General features: G+C 33.8%; 1 long non-coding RNA gene across 1 annotated transcript; it reads left to right on the top strand.

Annotated features, from left to right (window-relative positions):
- The first annotated feature begins 527 nt into the window (after positions 1–527).
- On the top strand, positions 528–6103 carry LOC104249224 (uncharacterized). The gene is made up of 2 exons (XR_716672.2): positions 528–933; positions 5855–6103. It is a non-coding gene; the product is annotated as an uncharacterized lncRNA (long non-coding RNA).
- The last annotated feature ends 16250 nt before the right edge of the window (positions 6104–22353 follow it).

A 22353-nucleotide genomic window follows, 5' to 3' on the forward strand; every position in this document is an offset into this window, starting at 1 on the left:
ATTTTTGCCCTACATGAAAATAACTCCTAAAAATAGATCAAAAATAATTTTAATTAATTTTTAGGAGTTTTTCTTTATTTAGTTGCATTTCATGCATTTTTAATATTTTAAAATCATAAAAAATTGTCACGTGTTAATTTCATGACATCTTAGGTTCAATTTACATCTAGGAATTAATTACATTGAGCAAAAATTATAAAAAATGGTCATTTTTACACATTTAGCTTTTAGTCTTTAGAAAGTAGTATTTTTATTTAGTTTTAAGTTAACTAGTTATTTTAATGTTAGAAATAGATTAAAAACAGTAATTTCTACAAAAATAGATTGATTTAGGATTTTAATTAATTAAAGAAAAGAAAGAAAAAGAAAGAAAACAAAAGAATAGGCTGGGTTTTTTTATATTGGGCCACCCCAAAGAGCAAATGCAATGGCCCAAATGTGATTCTTTTACCCAATTTCCCACGCCTGGCCAGCCCAATTCCCTCTTCAATAAAACAATACCTTTCCCCGTTAACATAAAAAAGGCTAAGGCTGAAAATCGTAAACCTTCCCCTTTCCTGATAGAGAGAAACAATGTTGCTCTCTGCCCTCTTCAACATAGACAAAAATGGACTCCTCCCCTCTCATAGAGAACAATCAGAAACGACCCACCCCCTCTTCTCCCTCTTCACTTTCACATACACCAAGGATAATAGCAGCTGCAAAATACCAACAAAAAGAAAAACCAGATCCACAAAATCAAAAGCTAAAAATAGGAAGAAAAAATTAGAATTTTCAATGGAGATTTGAAGAACTGATTTCAAATCTTGATTTCCTCTATTTTTGGGTCTCTGAAAGTTGTTCTGGACTTGAATTTGCCGTTCGATTCTCTCTGATTTTGCTGTTTGCTGGAACCGTTACTGAGCTTCGTCCTCATTATTTTTCGCCTAGCAGGTACTTCTCTTAAATTCTGGATTGTCAATTGAATAGGAAATGTGTCTCTAATGGAAGATGCATGTTAGTTGTGAAGTTATTGGAATTAATCTCGTTTGGCTCTAAATTTCTGTTTTTCTATCCATGCTTTAGCATTTTGAATTACTAGTTTCTTATTCTGTTTTAACATTCATAGATTCGAGGATGTTCCTTTGAACCTTTTGATCTTTTCATTTCTTACTTAAACTTCTTTTGGAGGGGTATAGGTGTAAGGTTAATCGCTGCCAATCCGATTGTTAAGCATTTTATCTGCTCGTACAAATATGACGTTCCCTTTGCAGAAATTTGATGTTCCAGAATGGAATTTTATTGTTAATTTGTAGTTTATGATTTTTCCAATCCTAGTTGGAAGTGGGGGTTGCTTACCATCAGAGCAACCCCTCTTGTCTATTTGGAGGGAAGGATGCCCGGGGTCTATTTGGAAACAGTCTATTTACCCTAGGGTAGGGGTAAGGTCTGCGTACACACTACCCTCCTCAGACACCACTAAGTGGGATTATACTGGGTTGTTGTTGTTGTTGTTGTAGTTGGAAGTGGGGAACTAGGATGCCAAAGACGTTTTTAATGCAGAATGGGTCATTTTGCGTCCTATATTCAATCGCCTATCGATTTGCTTTGTGTTTAGTTTGATTTTTATTTTTTATTTGCATATTCTTTGTTCTAACCTTTATTGAAGAATCAAAAGAAAACCTCCATTTTGTAAAATATCATCAGCAGTCAATCTTAAGCAGATTGTTTTTTTAAATTTGTTAGAAACAAAGCAGAATTGAGGGTCAGATGAATTTGAAGTTTACACAAATTTAGACTTTAAAAGAAATGAATTTAATCCAAACTACCCCAAGCATATATATAATTAGTAGCCTTATATTGAACTTCAAATTAGTTTTAAATATGAGCATCTTATTTTGCTTTAGTTGAGTACAATCTTATGAAATAATTTGAGTGTCATTCACAAATAAATCCATAAGCTATAGCCCTCACATTAATATTAACTTAGTATAGAAAACACCCTTGAACATCCGTAGCTTGCCTTAGGCGCGTTTTATAATAGATTATCGTGGCTATGGGTACGGTTCCCGTGGCATAGTCATGATACCTAATTCCCAAAGTCGGGGGTGCATTTCATGTAACCCGATCATAACAACTTCAAATATTAATAAAATAAACATGTCGTGAATCGCGGGTGTATTTCATGTAGCGTGGTTCACGGCTTGTTCCAAAATAAACAAGTGTACGACAATCGTAACCTGTTCAAGAAATAATTCCATAAATCTTAAAAGCGGTTTTTAAAATAATTAAAAGGCGGTTATACAGCTAAAAATGTACAATAGGTTTAAAACATGTATTAATCAGATAATTAGACCAATTTTAATAATTTAAGCGATTGTGCTCGAACCACGGAACCCGGGAATGCCTAATACCTTCTCCCGGGTTAACAGAATTCTTTATCTAGAATTTCTGGTTCGCAGACTTTTAAAATAAAGTCGAAAATTCCTTGATTTTGGATTTTAAAAATAAGTCGGTGACTTGGGACACCATAATAAATATCCCAAATGGCAACTCTATAAAATTAAATAAAATAATCCCATTTCGAATAATGTCACTTTAATTGGAAAAACTCCCTTATATCCCCTTCGGGTGGTAAAAAAGGAGGTGTGACAGTAACGACCCAACTGGTCGTTTTGAGCAATTATGTCCGGTTCGGTAGTTTGAGGTCACTAATAGCTTCATATTATATGTATCGACTTGTGTGCACAGTCCGGGCATGAAACCGAAAAGCATTTATGTGAAAATATGAAAAATATATTAATTCTAGAGTTAAAATTTGGTTTTTAGTTGACTTTGGTCAATATTTTTAGTAAACGGACCCGGATCTGTGTTCCGACGATCCCGAAGGTCCGCAAAAAAATATGGGACTTGAGCATATGCCCGGAATTGAATTCCGAGGTCCCTAGTCTTAGAAAATATTTTTTGAAGAAAATTGTTGTGCTGGTTTTTAAAGGAAATAAAGAAATGAATTAATGTTTGAACTCGTTGGTATCGGGCCCGTATTTTGGTTCCGGAGTTTGGTACAAGTTTGTTATGATATTTAAGTCTTATTTGTGAAATTTGGTGAGAATCGGAATTGATTTGACGTGATTTGGACGTCCGGTTGAAAAGTTAGAAAATCATAAGTTTTGAGGTTAAATTCATAGTTTTTGATATTATTTTGATGATTTTATCATACGATCAAGTCTGTATGATGTTTTTAGACTTGCGTGCATATTTGGTTTGGAGCCCCGAGGGCTTGGGTGAGTTTTGAATAGGTTTAGGCTATGTTGCGCTTGTTTTTGGATGCTTCATCGTCAATTCTTCAAGCAAAAATGATACCATATTGAGAAAATGAGATCCAAATTCAATTTTTATTGAACCATTAGATCCGTATCGAAATTACGGAGTCATAGAAAAAAGAATCATCGAATTTTTACATTGTATGAGGAAGTTATGTTCATTTTCGTGTCGGAAAAAATTGTTGGTTTATGGTGCTGTCGCAAATGCGAACTTTTTCATCGCAATTGAATGACCTGTTCACAAATGCAAACTTTTTATCACAACTGCGACTTTTGCCAGCCCTGCCTTGTTCGCAATTGTGAGGGTTCGTAAATGCGACATCTGAGGTTTATTAAGTGAGATTTTTGACGGGATTTTCACCCATTTTTTAATTTTCTCAAACCCTAAACCTCCATATGCGATTTTCCAAAAACCCAAACTTCTCCAAATCATTGGTTAAATGTCTCTAATCAATTTCCAACTATATTTTGTGATTATATCTTAGATTTAACATCAAATTCATGAGAATCTAAAGGAAAATTTGGGGAAAATTTGTAAAATCTTTAAAAAATGTAAAATGATGATTTGGGGGACCAAATGGTGTCGGAATTAAATAATTTTTGTATGGGTGAACTCGTATCGGAATGGATATTCAGTGTTTGTAAATTTTGTCGGGTTCCAAGGTGCGGGCTCAGGGAGTTGACTTTTGTTGACTTTTTGCAAATTGTATAAAAATCATAGTTTTGTTAATTGAAATTGTTTTCTCTTGCATGTTTGATGTATTCAAGTTGTTTTTGGCTAGATTGAGCCGAGCATTGATGAATTGGTAAAGGAAAAGCTAAATTATATTGAATTGGCCGGATTGAGGTAAGTATCATGACTAACCTCATGTGGGGGGCTTCCCTTTAGGATTTGAATCTTCTATTTTGATTGTAGTCCGTGTACGCGAGATAACGAGTGCATGTTCGAACTTATTTGTGAAAAGTTGGCCTTTTAGAGTTCTTAGGTCCCTGTATTCACTGAGTATGAAGTTGTTCTTGATATGATTGAGCTTCCATTTGCTAGTTTCACCTATACATGCATTAATTGGAATTAACTGTTTTATAATTCATTCTTATTGCCTATTTGACTCTTATTTTGCTTAATTGAAGATTTTTACCTCTTCTATTGTCATGCTATCTTTCATAACTGCTTATCTTTATTGGAAACCATTATTATCTCTCCTGTAATTATTTAGTCTTAACCGAGGTTATGATTATCTTCTCGCTGCTCATCCTTAATTGAAATTGTTGTATATTCTTCGTAATTTGCCCAACCTTGAAAGAAGTTTAGGTATCCTATATTTAGTTGACATTTCCTTATTTGAAATTATTTGATTCGTGTTAGCTTCCTTGTTGTTGAACTACATATTGTGGGATCGTTGCTTCACATTATTTTCTTCCTTGTTGAGATGTTCTTATTACGCTTAGTATTCTCTATTGTGGTTATTCCTTGTGATCTAGTTTTACTCTCTCCTTGTGATCGAAAGTTCTCGAGTTGATTTACTTGTCGTGTTCTTGTATATATTGTCATTGTTGTTATGGTACTTGTTGTGGTGGTGCACGAGGTTTCTGCCGTGCGGTTGTTGATATTGTGATGCACGAGGTTTCTGCCATGCGGTTATTGTTATGGGGTTGCACGAGGTTTCTGTCGTGCTATTGCTACTATTGACATATTGCACATGCGGCGTGACAAGGCGGGATATGCATATATATATGTGGGGGGGGGTTGCGCATGCGGCGAGACAAGGTGCGCTATGTCAGGGATTGATTATGATGATTTGTGATAGCCTGTGGGCATTCTTTCTATTTGATATTGTATTGCGGTACGTTTACCTGTATGAGTTTTATCTTGTGGAAGTTGTGAGAAAACATCTTACGTGTTGTCCGTTCTTTTCCTTATGCTTATTAGCTGGTATGAACTATGTTAAAGCACTTGTACAAGCATACACGTAGTTGAACACTCTCATTGGATATGAAGTTCTCCTGACATTGCTGAGTATAGATGTACACCCTCGTCTACTTGTCATAGATATGAGAGTAGCTCTAGTTAGTAAGTGAGTATCAGCGTGACCATGAGTTGTGATAGGGGCACCGAATGCCAAGTGTTAGGGTTCAGGTATTGGGACCCGTGAGCTGTATGTTGTCCAAGGTTTGGTATTTCGTGGAGTCCGTTGGCTAAGACTTGATGTGAACACTGTCGTAGGTTCTGAGTTATTTCTTATCTTTACTATATTTGTGATTTAGGTTTTGGTGTGATTTCGCTCGCTCTTCTATGTCATTATTATGGTATTTCCGCTGTTACTTGTTGTTTTTCTTCCCTTACTGTGATTGTTGTATTGTTAGCCATAGTGTGTAGTCTTTATATGTATACATCATCTTCCGTTGATCCTATGCTTATATTTGTACAGTTTATTAGACCAGTAGGTGTCTTGACTGTTCCTCGTCACTTCTCTACCGAGGTTAGTCTTGATACTTACTGGGCACCGCTGTGGTGTGCTCATGCTACTTTTTTGCACATTTTTGTTGTGCAGATCCAGGTGTGGATCGTTAGTAGTTGTGCGTATCATTGCTGAGGAGACTCAAGGTAAACCTGTTGCTGCGTTCGCAGGCTTCAGAGTCACCTTCTTACTTGTATTCAACTGTTTTCACTCTTTTCCAAATAGTTTATATAGAAGTGGTAGCTAACTCTGTAGAGCTCATGACTTGCACTATCGGGTTTTGGGAATATGCTCATTGTATAAAAGATTCATTCCAGAAGAAAAAAATTAAGATGTTATTTATTATTGTTGTTCTTCTGTAAATATTAGGCTTACCTAGTCCTTAAGACTAGGTGCCATCACGAAACCCAACGGAGGGAAAATTGGGTCGTGACATAAACATAGTGTATATAAACTATATACACATTTAGTATGTGTAATGTGTGCACACCATGTATGTACAATGTATCATGTATTTTGAAATGTATCCCAATATATATATATATATATATATGTATGTATGTATGTATGTGTGTATGTATGTATGTATGTATGTGTGTGTGTATGAATGTGTTTATGTGTGTGTATTAGGATGTGTAAAAAGTGTATATATATTTTATACTAGTGTGTACACAAATTGTAGTATGTATGTATGTATGTATGTATGTATGTGTGTATGTATGTATGTATGTATGTGTGTGTGTATGAATGTGTTTATGTGTGTGTATTAGGATGTGTAAAAAGTGTATATATATTTTATACTAGTGTGTACACAAATTGTAGTATGGGGAAACATTTGAAAGATTTTTGATTCGTTATATAAATTTGTATATTTTTTGTATAAGTAGTATTATATGTTGTATAACTTTTGTATAGTAAGACTGTAGTTATATAAATATATATTTTTATATATAGTGATTGTGTATAATTTGGATGTAATTTAATCGTTTTAATTCGGTAATCGGAGAATAGGTGATCATACAAATATTTTCAATTATAGTGGTTTTGTGAAGTTTTAATTATCCATCGATCACTTATAGCATGGCCACATCTTTGACTCGTATATAAAAAGTCATAAATCAATTTCTTGGCATTATCTTTTTCAGACTATGAATTTAAATGATATAATAATGTGTATAAAAAGAATGTAATGACCCAAACATGTGTGATTATTGTGTACACGACACCTATCCTTTTTGCCCCTTCCATCAGATGATAGAAATCAACATTTATGACAAAAATTTTATTTTTATATTCCTCACAAATATGTGTAAAAATATCAATATCTAAATAGCATAAAAGCCAAAAAGAATCAAATGATGAATGTTTTTCTATGAAGAAATTAAGAGTCAACTCAATATTTTACCTTTCAATTCCCGTTCCCTCATTTCCCCTTGTGTTCCGCGTCAGTTTGATTTGCTAATTTCCGCGGCTAGCCATTAGAATAAATTTAGGGCTATAAAATGTATATTATAATTTATGGCTAGCGGCTAATATAAGTTTACAATGAATGACTAGTTATGATTTTTCCTCTCTTTGTGATCCTATAAGGCCTCACAAAGTCTTGGATTTGCCAACTTTTTTTTCCCGATTCAGATGTAAGAAGTTCTATATATTAGCTTATCGATATTGTCAAGTGTGATATTTGTGATTGGAAATAAATTGCGATTTGGCGCCATTTACAATGTGCATATAATTCAGGTGATTATAATTTTAAAGCAAATTAAATCACAACTTCGATTATAAATTGGTAAATACCCTACCAAGCGTGCAAGTACCAGATTGAAATAGAACATGCATTCCGAACTATAAGGGGTCGTTTGGTAGGGTGTATAAGAATAATGTTGAATATGGTATATTAGTAATGCAGGGATTAGTAATGCATGTGTTAGTAATGCAAGCATTAGTTAAGCAGAGATTATTTTTTATATATTGTTTGGTGTGGTGTATTAAAAACTAAAATGCATTGCATAATTTTTACAAAAATTAGTTGTTTACAAAAATGCCCTCTATATTCTTTAGTTTTAAGGAATTTTAAGGACAATTTGGTCTTTAGACATACTAATGCATGCATTGATAGCCTTGGTATTACTAATACCATGGTTTTGCCATGCATTAGCTATACACAGGATAATACCAAATAGGATGTATAACTAATGCTTGTATTAGTTATACATATATTGAAAAAGTATACCAAACAAGGTATTACTAATACACAAAACTAATGCAAGCATTATTTTGTGTTATGCACTCTACCAAACGACCTCTAAATAAGAAAGATTATTGTACCATCAACACACGACATCCCCTCTTAAGCCTTATCCTTCTATTTAAGTATTTAATTATTAATTGCATTTTAATGTAAAAATATTCTAATTGTTATAAAATCTTTAGTAAATGTGGATGTCCACTACTCCCACTACTTTCACCCACGATGTAAATAACCTCTCACTACTCATCACTATTGTGATTGTAACTTCCACTCCTCCATAACCCCTCCCCATGATCTTCCCCCATGATTTCAATTGTTAATGTCATGTTTAAGATAATTATTTTGTAACCGTCATATGTAATAGTATAAATAGAGGCATGAAATGTGAGATGGAACACACTTGGAACACTTGATAAAATAAGAAAGTTATCTCTTATTCTCTTATTCTACTTATCTTCTTGTTTTATATTGTTACTTTGAGCTACATTTCTTAATACGTTATCATCACGAAGTCGAGCTTTTTCGTTCTTCAGGTATATTTGTTCATTTTGTTTTCTTCGTTGTATATTTTGATTTCATGATTAGTATCTTTAATATGCAGTTTTATAATTTCTCACATCTCTAGATACGTGTAAAAATAAAGAATTCTATGTTTCTTTATTTTACGTTATTTGTATGATTGTCATGTGAAAGTTGCTAATTTTCATGTTAATAGAATTAATTGAGAGAAGAATACTTATTTTACGTTGTTCGACATTTGAAATTGTGTTAAAGTTAGAAGACACTTTTGTTCTAGTTAACATCAAAGATATACTAATAATTTGAAGAAACAATTAGCATTCTTTTCTATGGAATTATCACTTTAGTATATATAGATCACAGATTTAATATTATCTCAATTTTTAAGATTCTTTATGCTATTATCCTAATGATTTCTAATTATTTATCATCTTTGATAATTTTCACTATGTCGAATTTGTCAAAGTTTGAGTTTGTGGCACTTGACATTTCTGGAAAGAATTACCTATCATGGGTTCTCGATGCTGAGATTCACTTAGCTGCTAAAGGCCTTGGTAACACTATTACTCAGGGTAATGAGGCATCAAGCCAAGACAAAGCGAAGCCATGATTTTCCTTCATCATCATTTGGACGAAGGCTTGAAGGTTGAATATTTGACAGTGAAAGATCCACTTGAATTGTGGACTGGCCTGAAGAAAATGTATGATCACCTTAAGGCTACGGTATTGCCAAGGCCTCGATATGAGTAGATGCACTTATGGTTGCAAGATTTTAAGACCGTAAGTGAGTATAACTTTGTTGTATTTCGAATAACTTCCCAATTGAAATTATGTTGGGATGTTATGAATGATGAGGATTTGTTGGAAAAGACTCTTATGATTTTTCATGCCTCAAATATGATATTACAGCAGCAATACCGTGAAAGGGGTTTTAAAAAGTATTCTGAATTGATCTGATGCCTTCTGGTGGCTGAGCAACATAATACCCTTTTGCTGAAAAATCATAAATCTCGTCCCACAGGGTCAGCTCCGCTTCCTAAAGCGAATATGGCAATTAGACGTGATAAGTCTGGAAAAAGACAAAATAATAATCATGGCCATATGAATATACGTGGGCATGGAAATGGTAAGAGACGATATAATAGTCGTCATCGTGATGGTCATGGCAAACGAGAGAACAATATGGGTTCTCAAAACAATCCTTCAAGAGGCAAAAGCGGTAATTGCCACCGTTGTGGCATTAAAGGTCATTGAAAAATTAAATGTCGTGCACCAGAGCATTTTGTCAGGCTTTATCAAAACTCCATCAAAAGAAAGGCAAATAATGTTGGAGTATCTTCTGCTAATGCCCCAGTGAAGTCTCACTTGAACTTTAAAAATGATTTTGAGGCAGGGCCTTCAAACAAAAATGATGACAATGCCGAGGCAAATCTTGCTTTGAATGATGATGATTTTCAAGGCCTCAATGATCTTACTCATTTGGAAGTTGTATATTTCTTTGGATATCAAAACTAAAGTTTTATCATTTTACTAGGGAATGCAATGATGTTGTTATTTTATTTTTAGTGTTTTTGTCTCGTCTAAAGTTGTTTTTATTTTCAAGTAGTACTTAAGTTGTCTTATGTTGTCATTGGTGATGTTAGTTTTTCCGTATTTATCATGATGTATTTTTTTTATGAAGAGATTAAAATTTTCCAATCTTCAATTGGATCCAAGATGAGTAATGAAGATTTATGTCTTTTGGATAGTGCTACAACTCACACAATATTAAGAGAAAAGAAATTTTTCTCTTATTTGGTTATGAAAAAGGCTTATGTTAATACAATAACTAGTAGTACAAAGTTGATTGAGGGCTCTGGAAGAGCGTCCTTATTACTACCTGGAGGAACGATATTAACTATTGATAATGCATATTGTAGTAAGTCTCAAAGAAACTTGTTGAGTTTCAAAGTTTTTCGCCAAAACGGCTATCATGTTGAGACATCAAACGAAGGAAAGGTAGAATACATTTATATTACTACAATAAAAGTAGGTAAAAATATGTGCACGAAAAATTACCCGCATTTTCTTCTGGGTTGTACCACACAAACATTGGTATGGTTGAATCACATGCCATAGTAAACAAAAGGTTTACTACTTCTAATGATTTTATAATTTGGCATGATCGGTTGAGCCATCCCGATTCTAACATGCTGCATAGAATAATAGAGAATTCAAATGGACACACATTGAAGAACAAGAAGATTCTTCCATTTAAGGAATTATCTTGTGCTGCTTGTTCTCAAGGAAAATTGGTTATTAAACCATCAGCAATTAAAGTTAGGATTGAATCCCCTGCATTTCTGGAACGTATACAGGATGATATATATATGGGCCTACACACACTACATGTGGACCATTCAAGTATTTTATGATCTTGATAGACGCATCTACAAGATGGTCACATGTGTGCTTATTGTCAACTCGTAATATGGCATTTGCGAGATTATTGGCCCAAATAATAAGGTTAAGAGCATAATTTTCAGATTATGCAATTAAGACAATTCGTCTTGATAATGCTAGTGAATTTACATCTCAGGCCTTTACAAATTATTGTATGGCCACTGGAATAAAAGTTGAGCATCCGGTTGCTCATATTCATACTCAAAATGGTCTAGCAGAATCATTGATTAAATGTCTCCAACTAATAGCTAGACCATTGCTAATGAGGAAAAAACTTTCCCTTTCATTGTGGGGACATGCTATTTTGCATGCAGCAACATTTGTGCATAAGGCCCACCAGTTATCATAAAGTCTCCCCATTACAGTTGGCTTTTGGTCAGGAGCCAAATATTTCCCATCTAAGAATTTTTGGATGTGCGGTATATATTCCAATTGCTCCACCACAACGCACAAAGATGGGTCCCCAAAGAAGTTTGGGAGTATATGTTGGTTATGAATCTCTTTCTATTATTAAATATCTGGAACCTATGACAGGAGATTTGTTTACAGCAAGATTTGCTGATTGTCATTTTGATGAATCAGTTTTTCCAACATCAGGAGGGAAAAATAAATAGCTGAAAAAAGAGATAGATTGGAACGTATTATCTCTATCTCATTTGGATCCTCGTACAAATCAATGTGAACAAAAAGTTCAAAAGATCATTTATATGCAGAATGTTGTAAATCAATTGCCAGATGCATTTACTAACCTTCCACAGGTTACTAAATCGCATATCCAGCTGTAAATGCTCCAATTCGAGTTGATGTCCCAGCTGGACAGTATGATAATGTAAATGAGTCTAAGCCATGCCTTAAACGTGATAGACCAATCGATTCCAAGAATAAGAATCCCCGAAAAAGGAAAGGCGCAAATGATCAAGTTGATCATAATAACATGGAGGCAATTGCTCAAGAGGAGTATAAAGACATAGCAATTGATAAGACCTTACAGGAGGTTCTAGTACCTGGAAATGATGAAAATAAAGAGATCTCAATAAGTTATGTCTCTACGAAAAAAAAGTGGAACCGAAATAACTTTGTTGTTAACAACAATTTTGCATATAATGTTGCAGTTGAAATAATGCAACAAGATAAGGATTTTGAGCCAAAATCTTTCGATGAATGTAGATAGAGAAATGATTGGCCAAAATGAAAAAACGTAATTTAAGCGGAATTGGCTTCACTCGAAAAACGTAAAGTTTTCAGACAATAATCCGAATGCCTGAAGGTGTAAAGCCAGTGGGGTACAAATGGATTTTTGTGCGAAAACGAAATGAGAAAGGTGAAGTCGTAAGATATAAAGCATGACTTGTGGAACAAGGGTTTTCGCAAAGGCCTGGCACTGATTATAAGAAACATATTCTCCTATGGTAGATGCAATTACCTTCAGGTATTTAATAAATCTGGCAGTCCATGAAAAGCTTGATATGCGATTGATGGATGTTGTCACGGCCTACTTATATGGCTCACTGGACAATGAAATTTTTATGAAATCCCCTGAAGGATTTAAAGTTCCTGAAGCACATAAAAATTCAAGAGAAACTTGTTCAATAAAGCTTCAGATATCCTTATACGGATTGAAGCAATCAGGGAGGATGTGGTAATCGCCTTAGCGAGTATTTTCTAAAGGAAGGGTACAAAAATGATCCTATTTGCCCTTGTGTCTTTATTAAGAGGTCTGGATCTGAATTTGTCATCATAGTTGTGTATGTTGATAACTTAAATATCATTGGCACTTCTAAAGAGCTTCCAAAAGCTGTAGAATGTTTGAAGAAGGAATTTGAAGTGAAAGATCTTGGTAAGAAAATTTTTTGTCTTGGCCTACAAATTGAGCATGTACCAAATGAAATTTTTGTCCATCAATCAACATACACTAAAAAGGTTTTAAAGTGATTTTCCATGGATAATGTGCATCCATTGAGTACCCCAATAGTTGTGAGATCGCTTGATATAAATAAATATTCATTTCGGCCTCAAGAAAATAATGAAGAGCTCGTTGGTGATGAAACTTCATATCTTAGTGCAATTGGGGCACAGATATATCTTGCCAACAATACCCGACCAGATATTGCTTTTGCAGAAAGCTTATTAGCAGGATTCAGCTCCTCCCCAACAAGAAGAAATTGGAATGGTTTTTAAGCATATATTTAGATATCTTTGGGGAACTATAGATATGAGATTGTTTTATTCTAAGGAATTCAAGTAAGAAATGATTGGCTATGCCAGCGCAGGTTATTTGTCTGATTCACATAAAGTCTGATCTCAAACAGGCTATTTGTTTACATATGGAGGTACAACTATATCATGGCGTTCAATGAAATAAACAACAGCTGCCACATCTTCAAATCATGCTGAGATAATAGACATTCATGAAGCTAGTCGGGAATGTATTTAGTTAAGAACAATGACTCAGCATATTCAAGAAATGTGTGGTTTTCTTATGAGAAAAGATAATCCAACAACACTATATGAAGACAATGTTGCTTGTATTGTTCAACTGAAAGGAGGATACTTCAAAGGAGACAGAACAAAGCATATTTCACCAAAGTTTTTTTTCACGCATGATCTTCAACAAAATGGTGAAATTAATGTTCAACATATTCGTTCATGTGAAAATTTGGCTGATCTGTTCGCTAAGGCTTTACCAACCTCAACATTTGAGAAGTTAAGACAGCAGATTGGAATGCGGCGTCTTAGAGAAATAAAGTGATATTTTCATGAGGTGGAGTAAGATACGCGCTATACTTTTTTCCCTTAACCTAGGTTTTGTCCCACTGAGTTTTCCTGGTAAGGTTTTTAACAAGGCAGCAAATAAAGTGTATTACAGATATGTGCACTCTTTTTCCTTCACTAAGATTTTTTTCCCACAGGGTTTTTTCTTAGTAAAATTTTAATGAGGCATATTATCTATTGTTTGGACATCCAAGGGAGAGTGTTATAAAATCTTTAGTAAATGTGGATGTCCACTACTCCTAATACTTTCGCCATGATGTAAATAACCTCCCACTACTCATCACTATTATGATTGTAACTCTCATACCTCCATAACCCCTCCCCATGATCTTCCCCCGTGATTTCAATTGGTAATGTCATGTTTAAGACAATCATCTTGTAACCTTCTTATGTAATAGTATAAATGGAGGTATAAAATGTGAGATGAAACACACTTGGAACACTTGATGAAATAAGAAAGTTATCTCTTATTCTCTTATTCTACTTATTTTTTTGTTTTATATTGTTACTTTGAGCTACATTTCTTAATACTAGTCATGTTGTAAGCCTGACCTCAAGAAAGTAAATTAAGCAATTCACTAACTCCAAGTCCATTATTAAAAAAATAAAAGAACGAAAAATTGTTCTTATTTGTGCCCTTATTATATCAGTTTTAAGCAATAGATATCATATGAGTTCGGTTTCTCAAATCATTAAAAAGAAGAATTTGTAAAGGAAGGCTGGACAAATTTGTGCTATATATTGAAATTAATCAACTCAAATTAGCTCTTCTTTTGAAACTTAAATGGTTGCTATTTCTTTTTGTTTTTAAACGTTGCATATTTTCTCTGGAGCCACTGAACTGTTTAGGTGCCCACAATGTTTTAGTTACTCTTTCCTTTTTAAATAAAAAAGAAATTAAGTACATGAAATATATTTAGTCTAGCACATATTTTGGGAAAGTTTCTAAATAGGGTAATGTTTTGTTCGTCATAGATGATTGGACAAATGTGTGTCCTCTATTCTGTATTGTTTGGTGGGTCAAAATTAATACACGGCCCACTGTTTTGGCTGCACCCCTGTGGGCCCTATAGTCATCAGCAGTGTATTAGGAGTATTTGGGCCACATATGGACCCATATCAATTAATGTTCTATTTTTGTTGTATGGCAATTGTCGTTTGAATTATTTTTCAACTTCTCAACGACTCCATTGTTTATTTTTAATTTTTTTTAATTTTTTTCATTTGTTACAAGTTTATTTGCTAATGAAGATTTGGAATCCTATCGCACATAGAAGAATTGAGCTTCTAGGAGATTTGATGTTATATACGAAATTTATTCAGATCAAAACATTCAGACAGTTCTTTCATCCAATGATAAAAATGTTAATTCATAAAATAAAAATAAAAAAATTGAACTCATTAAGGACAAAGGAAGGACACTTGAAAAAAAAGTCGTGCTGATAGAGTGTTGCTTGTAGCACAACAACAACAATAACAAACCCAGTGAAATTTTATGAGTGGGGTCTGAGGAGAGTAGTGTGTATGCAAATCTTACTACTATCTTATGAAGGTAAATAGGTTGTTTTCGATATACCCTTGACACAGGAACAAAGTGTTGCTGGTAGTATATATGTAATATTTTTGGCCTAAGATTTAGCTGATAAGACCAACTCAAGTACTCAACCATGTAGTTAAGGTTATGCCCAAAAAAAGAGACCAAACACATTTTTAAGAACTTATATATTTATGCTAAACAACGCTTATATCCATATCCTCGTTAAAATATGCTGAGAAGCAATACAAATGTCAATTGTAATATGAAAAGGCCACACTTTTTTGAGAGAAGATACATGGAGTATTATTTATATTTTTGTTGGGCAAAGTTCAAAAGTCACACCTAACTCCACAAAAGCTTGGTCCCCCAATATGTGGACTACTCCAAACCCTAATATGAGAAGCACCTATCAGATGTGTGTAATGATTGGGCTTGTATCTAAATAGCATTATCTATCAACTTAGCTACCTATAAAGAATGGGGCAATCACGCATGGTACTTCTCGATTATGTCTTCAAGGGTAGTTGAATTAGCGATTCATGAATGTTGTCGGGTTGGACTAGCCAAGAACTTCAAGATGTTTGATCAGTTTTGTGAGCAAGAATCGCAGCACCATGATACAGATTTCAAATTCTTATGGCAGAGCGCGAGGAGATTTATATTAGAAAGATTTTTTTATCATCTTTTTATTTTTTCTCTATAATTAGGGAACCATTAGTTAGTTCCCATCAGTCAAGATAGAAAAACTTTATAATATACATTGTCATATATGATCATTTGGCAAAAAGATAAAATATAAAAGCTCAAAATCTCGAACCGACGCTCTTAATTAGTCGAGAATATAGTACATCTTAAGAGTCTAAGGTCGCTAGTCAATTCAAAGAGTGTATTTTTCTACAAATGATAACTGGTTAAATGGCACCTAATTCACGATTTAATATATATGAGAAGGTCTTGAAATGGTGCCCGTTGGTAAGACTAAGCTTGACAATATAAACATAAGCAATTGAAATAACATAAAAAGGGAGTATTCCCCACTGAATTATTATCAGTCTTGAGGAAAGCGAAAGAAAAAATATAATAAATGAACTCCTCTAAAATATAGTAATATTTTATCTTTAAAAAAGGGAGAATTTAAAGTACAGTGGTGATGCGAGGAAAAGTAGAAAAGAACCCTTAAGTATTAGAAAGGTCACCAGAAATAGCCAAGAGAAATGAGTGGGGCATATCCAAACAAGTAGGAAGCTGAGAACAACTTACAAATTATATATTATATATATAATATAATGAAAGGAAGGACAAGTGGTTGACATTGACGACAAAATGAGTAACGTGACATTGTTAGAGGTTGCTGCTTAGGTGTAAAGTTAGAAAAGTGAGTATGTTATTATTATGATTTTTTATCTTTATTCAAGACTTGTGAGGCCCTCTCAAATGACCTATGTTGATGCAGTTATTATTGTTGAGTTAAATATATCTTTGGCCTAACTCAATCATAAAAATTACTTCAGTGAACATCATCTAAACTTATATGTAAAGAGACAATAACTCATTCTTTAAATTAAGGTGAAAAAATTAACATCCTCCATCCTCCCCTACTTGGTACTCTTAAAAAATAGGTATTTAGAGTGGGGACAATAAAACATGTATCCGAGCTTAGCATTGGGTATAACTAAGATTATCTGGATATTCTGGAGGCAACAACTCATTATCGCAATTAGGGGTGTACATGGATCGGGTTGGTTCGGGTTTTTCAATTACCAAACCAAACTAATTGTCTCGGATTTTTAAATTTATAAACCAAATCAAACCAACAAAAGTCGGGTTTTTCAATCTCGAATTTTTCGATTTTCTCGGGTTTTTTGGGGTTTTTTCGACAAGATCTTTATAGCATAAAATTTATAATTTGTGCTCTAATATTTCTTAGGTCCTAGTAGGATAAAACTATATAAAATGTTAACCAATAAAATAATATAAAATAATGTGAGATGAGTCGTGATTATACTAAAATAGTCAATAAATCGCATAAAATAAATATTGTTAATTAATATACCATAAAAAAAAAATATAATCTAAAAGTATTAAATCATGTTAAAATAAGTACGACTAATAAGTACTAAGTATTAAATACATGACTAAATAATATTAAAAGTAAGTTATGTATTTTCACTATTTAAAGTAATGAAAAACTAAGAAAATAAATATCCAATACTATTGTCATTCCTAGTATTGAATTGAATTTTTTTTGTTAATATTTTTATTGATTTGATTTTGCTTTGGAATTTATTTGAGTCACTAATTTTTATGGGCTATAAACATATTTGGTCATTCAAAAGTTCTAAATCAAAGCTTGAAATAATACATTAAAAGAGAGAACTATGAAAAGGTTAAAAAATATTTATAAATTACATTACAATAATTATTTTTATGTATAAAATCTTAAACTTGTATACATGTAATGTCGGGTTGGTTTGGTTTCGGTTTACTTTTTTAGGTAAAACCAAACCAATATGGTTGGGGGTTTTTTCCTAACACCAAACTAAATCAAACCAAACTATAGTCGAGGTTTTTTTTCTCGGTTTGACTCGGATTACCGGTTTGGTGCGGTTTTTCGGTTTCCTTTGTACACCCCTAACCGCAATCAATGTGTGAACATTTAGAGTAAAAATATGGGAGCTCGGCATTAGTAATCAAGAAAGCTCAAATTCAACCCCAAAGTTAGCTAGAAGTATGTTGGGATCGAAATAATATGGTGTATGCGGAAACTAACAATACAACGCTTGATGGACGATAAATCAGACGACAAAAGAAAATTATACTAAACTAAGCATAATAGTTTATAATGGTTTGGTCAATTGATCTACATATGATAAAACTAATATAAAAGAAGAAAACTATCGAGAGAGAAATCTCCCCCTAAACAAAACTCTTTAATGGCTACATTGTAGATATTTTTTGTTGTACTCTTGTGAGAATTAGAGATCCTTAATTTATAGATATGCAAAACTTGTCTTCCAAGAAAAGGATAAGACATATTAAGGAAATTTAATCCTTTTAGGAGTCTTTTTCCATTCCTTTAAGAAAGAGAGTCCTAATAGATTAGAAATTCAGGACAAATCCTAACAATCTCCCATTGGCCTGAATTTTCTTGACAAAGTTGATTCACCTTCTTCATATAATCTTCATCACTGCTGCTTGCCATGATTAAAAATCGGTAAAGGTTGAAAATCTTGGTATTGATTAAAAGAAGCCCAAGTATGGGTTAAAAGGATCCCACGTGTTAAAAATAAACATGGGATAAAAGAAGCTCATGCATTAAAAAGAAGCGTGAGTTAAACTGACATTGGAACTCATGCGTTACAAGTAGGCATGACTTAAAACTAGCATTGGTTAAAAGTGCCAAAATATGGGTTAAAAAGAGAGATGTAGCAGCAGGCGTTTTGAATACAATTGTGACTGTAAATTTATCTCCACATGTAGTATGTTGAATAAATCTTCATTATCGTCCTGATCTAAACACGCATTGAATCTGTCTTCAACCTCGTTCAACCGTTGACTCTGCATCATTGGCTCTGATACCACTTGTTGGGATCAAAATAACATGGTGCATGCGGAAACTAACAATACAAAGCTTGGTGGACGATAAATCAGACGACAAAAGAAAAATATAATAAACTAAGCATAATAGTTTATAATGGTTTGGTCAATTGATCTCCATATGATAAAACTAATATAAAAGAAGAAAACTATCGAGAGAAAAATCTCCCCCTAAACAAAACTCTTTAATGATTACATTGTAGATATTTTTTGTTGTACTCTTGTGAGAAGTAGAGATCCTTAATTTATAGATATGCAAAACTTGTCTTCCAAGAAAAGGATAAGACATATTAAGGAAATTTAATCCTTTAGGAGTTTTTTTCCGTTCCTTTAAGAAAGAGAGTCCTAATAGATTAGAAATTCACGACAAATTCTAACAAAATAAATATTTAGAGTTTGGACAATATAATATGCATTCGAGCTCACCATTCGATAAAACTAAGATTATCTGGACAATTTGGAGGCAATAACTCATTGCCACGATCAAAGTATGAAAATATGGGAACTGATCAGCATTGAGTAATCAAGAAAACTCAGATCCAACCCCTAAGTTAGCTTATGAATTGAAGATCGTCCAAAATCATGTAAAAAATAAATAATTTACTCTCTCAACCAATGTGAGACACTTCACAAAAACAAAAAACAAAAAAGATTCTCGTTTGAGAAAGAACAAATTCGAATAATTGAGTGGAAAGCTACAAATTTTGTTCTTCAATGTCAGCAGAACAATAACCCCCTCCCCATAAGATTCCAAAATCTAAGTTTTGTGGACATGGATGATTTGAATTTTACACAAGTTCCGCATGTTGTTTTTCTTTCTCTTGTTCTTTTTTTGTTGAGTTTTTTTGGGAAATGTCAAGATGTGAACGTGATTAGACGAATTTTTGGCACCGACAGGTAAGCGTGACAATTCAACTTTCACATAGCCTCCTTGATCTCTCACTTACAAAGATTACAAATATAATAAAAATCATAGCAATCGCAGGGAAACTATGACTAATGGAATTTGGGGAAATATTTGACAGTTTCTAGCACTTTTATATATATATATATATATATATAACAACGAGTCATGCATTATGTCTAGGACAAATTTAACATCTTTATGGTTAAAAAATATATGTGTATATACCTCTATATTGATGTTATCAAAATGAACAGAAACAAATCAATTCGTCCGGACAAATTGAACAATTAAAAAATTACTAACTTTTGAGGTATGGAAATGACATTGTTTGAGGTCTTCTCATTTTAATAACAAAGAGAAAAGAGATTGATTGCTGGTAGACAAACTGCAAAATAAAACATATATACAAATATTATCATTGCTATTTACTTAATTTCCTCGGAAGAAAGGTTACATAAAAAATTATTGAACAGTATGTGTCGAGATTGGAGTCAAACAAATGAATCAACCTCCATTGAAAGAGGTTGAGCTTGAGCTCTCATCGTGAGAGAAGCTTCTGGACAAAATGAAATTGGGGAAAAAATATCGTATCATTCTATTCAGCAGAGATGAGTCTTATACACGTGAGAAAGAAAGAGTAAATTGCTAATTACTAAAATACCCCTGTAACTAACTCAACTATTAACTTCCTAAGTCTAACAACTAACCAACAACAAATGACATAAATAACTATACTATTACACTTGATAATATTCAATAATCTCAATACCCCCCCCCCCCAAGTTGGAGGTGAAGAATTCACAGACAACTTGCGAAGAAGATCATAATGTTTGACCCTTGTAAGTGCTTTTGTTAAGATGTCTGCCAGTTGATTATGAGTAGAAATGTGATGGAGTGTAATCAAGCCATCATGCAGCTTGTCTCTCACAAAGTGACAATCTACTTATATATGTTTTGTTCTTTCGTGGAACATAGGATTCCTAGCAATGTGCACAACAACTTAACTATCACAGAAGACTAGGATGTGAGCATCACATAAGATTGTTAGTTCTTCTAATAATCGCTTGACCCACAACAACTCACCAACCACCTTCCTTACGGACCTGTATTCTCCTTCTGTAGAGGACACTGAGACAGTGGTTTGCTTCTTTGATTTCCAACTGATTGGACTGCCTCCAAGAAATACAAGATACCCACTCACAGATCTCTTGGAATCAGGGCATACAACCCAATCTGAATCACAGTAAGCTGTGACTTCATAGGAAGGATCATTAGATAGAAAAAATTCCCAAGGTAAGATCAGCCTTCAGGTATCTAAGGACATGCATAGCAGCCTTGAGATGAGGTTTTCTTGGTATTTGCATGAACTGACTTAAGTGTTGCACACTGTAGGCAATGTCTAGTCTTGTGTTTGTGAGGAAGTTGAGCTTCCCAATTAGCTTCCTGTAATATGATGGATCGGCCAATAAAGTACCTTATTTATCTTTGAGTTTGGTTGATGAATCAAGCGGAGAGGAAACAGGAGAATAACCCAAGCAGTCATATTCTTTTAATAGATCAGTGGTGAATTTTCTCTGAGAAATCAGTACTCCATCATTTTTGTAAAGCATCTCCAAGCCCAAGAAATAGTGCAGCTTGCCTAAGTCTTTTATTTTAAACTGATTGGGCAAAATGCCTTTAGTGCTGTGATTTCTTCAAAGTCAGTCTCAGTGAGGATCACATCATCAACATATATTGCCACAAAAACTTATTGATCACCTTGTTTTTTGAGGAACAAAGAATAGTCATTTACTGAGTGTCTAAACCCCTAGAATGCAAAGATTTTGCCAGCTTGTCATACCATTGCCTACTGGCTTGTTTTAGTTCATATAAGGACATTTATAGTCTGAACACAAGTGATGTATCCTCCAACATCAAACCTTGTAGGACATCCATATACATTTCCTCATGTAGATCTCTATGGAGGAAAGCATTTTTTACATCCAGTTGATAGAGATCCTATCCTCTCTTTACTGCAATGCTGATTAAGGTCCTAACAGTAGTCATCTTCACTATTGGAGAAAAAATTTCTATGTAATCAACTCCAGCTTCGTGAGTGTATCCTTTTACCACAATCCTTGCCTTGTATCTTTTAACACTTCCATCTGCTTTGTTTTTGATTTTGTACACCCACCTGCACCCTATAGCTCTCGTTCCTGCAGACAAATTAACTAAATCCCAAGTATGATTAGTATATAAAGCTTCAAACTCTTGAGTCATTGCTGCCTGCCAGGCAGGATTCATAGATGCCTCCTCTTAAGAGTTTGGCTCACACTCATGTGAAATACTCTTTACCAGCTACTGACTATCATGGCTTAAAGCATTGAAGGACACAGACTAACTGTTGGTAAAAAAGGCAGTGAGTGATGTGGATGGGGAATGGACTGGTTGATGTTTAGGCTTTATACCATTGTTTGAATCATCGTGTGGTTGTAGGTTTGGTAGTGTGCACACATAGTATTTAAGATAAGAGGGAGTGATGAGTGTTCTACATGATCTCCTATGTTGTGTAGGATTAGGTTGGTTAT

Source organism: Nicotiana sylvestris, chromosome 4 (assembly GCF_000393655.2).
Source record: "Nicotiana sylvestris chromosome 4, ASM39365v2, whole genome shotgun sequence".
In the NCBI taxonomy this organism is placed as follows: domain Eukaryota; kingdom Viridiplantae; phylum Streptophyta; class Magnoliopsida; order Solanales; family Solanaceae; genus Nicotiana; species Nicotiana sylvestris.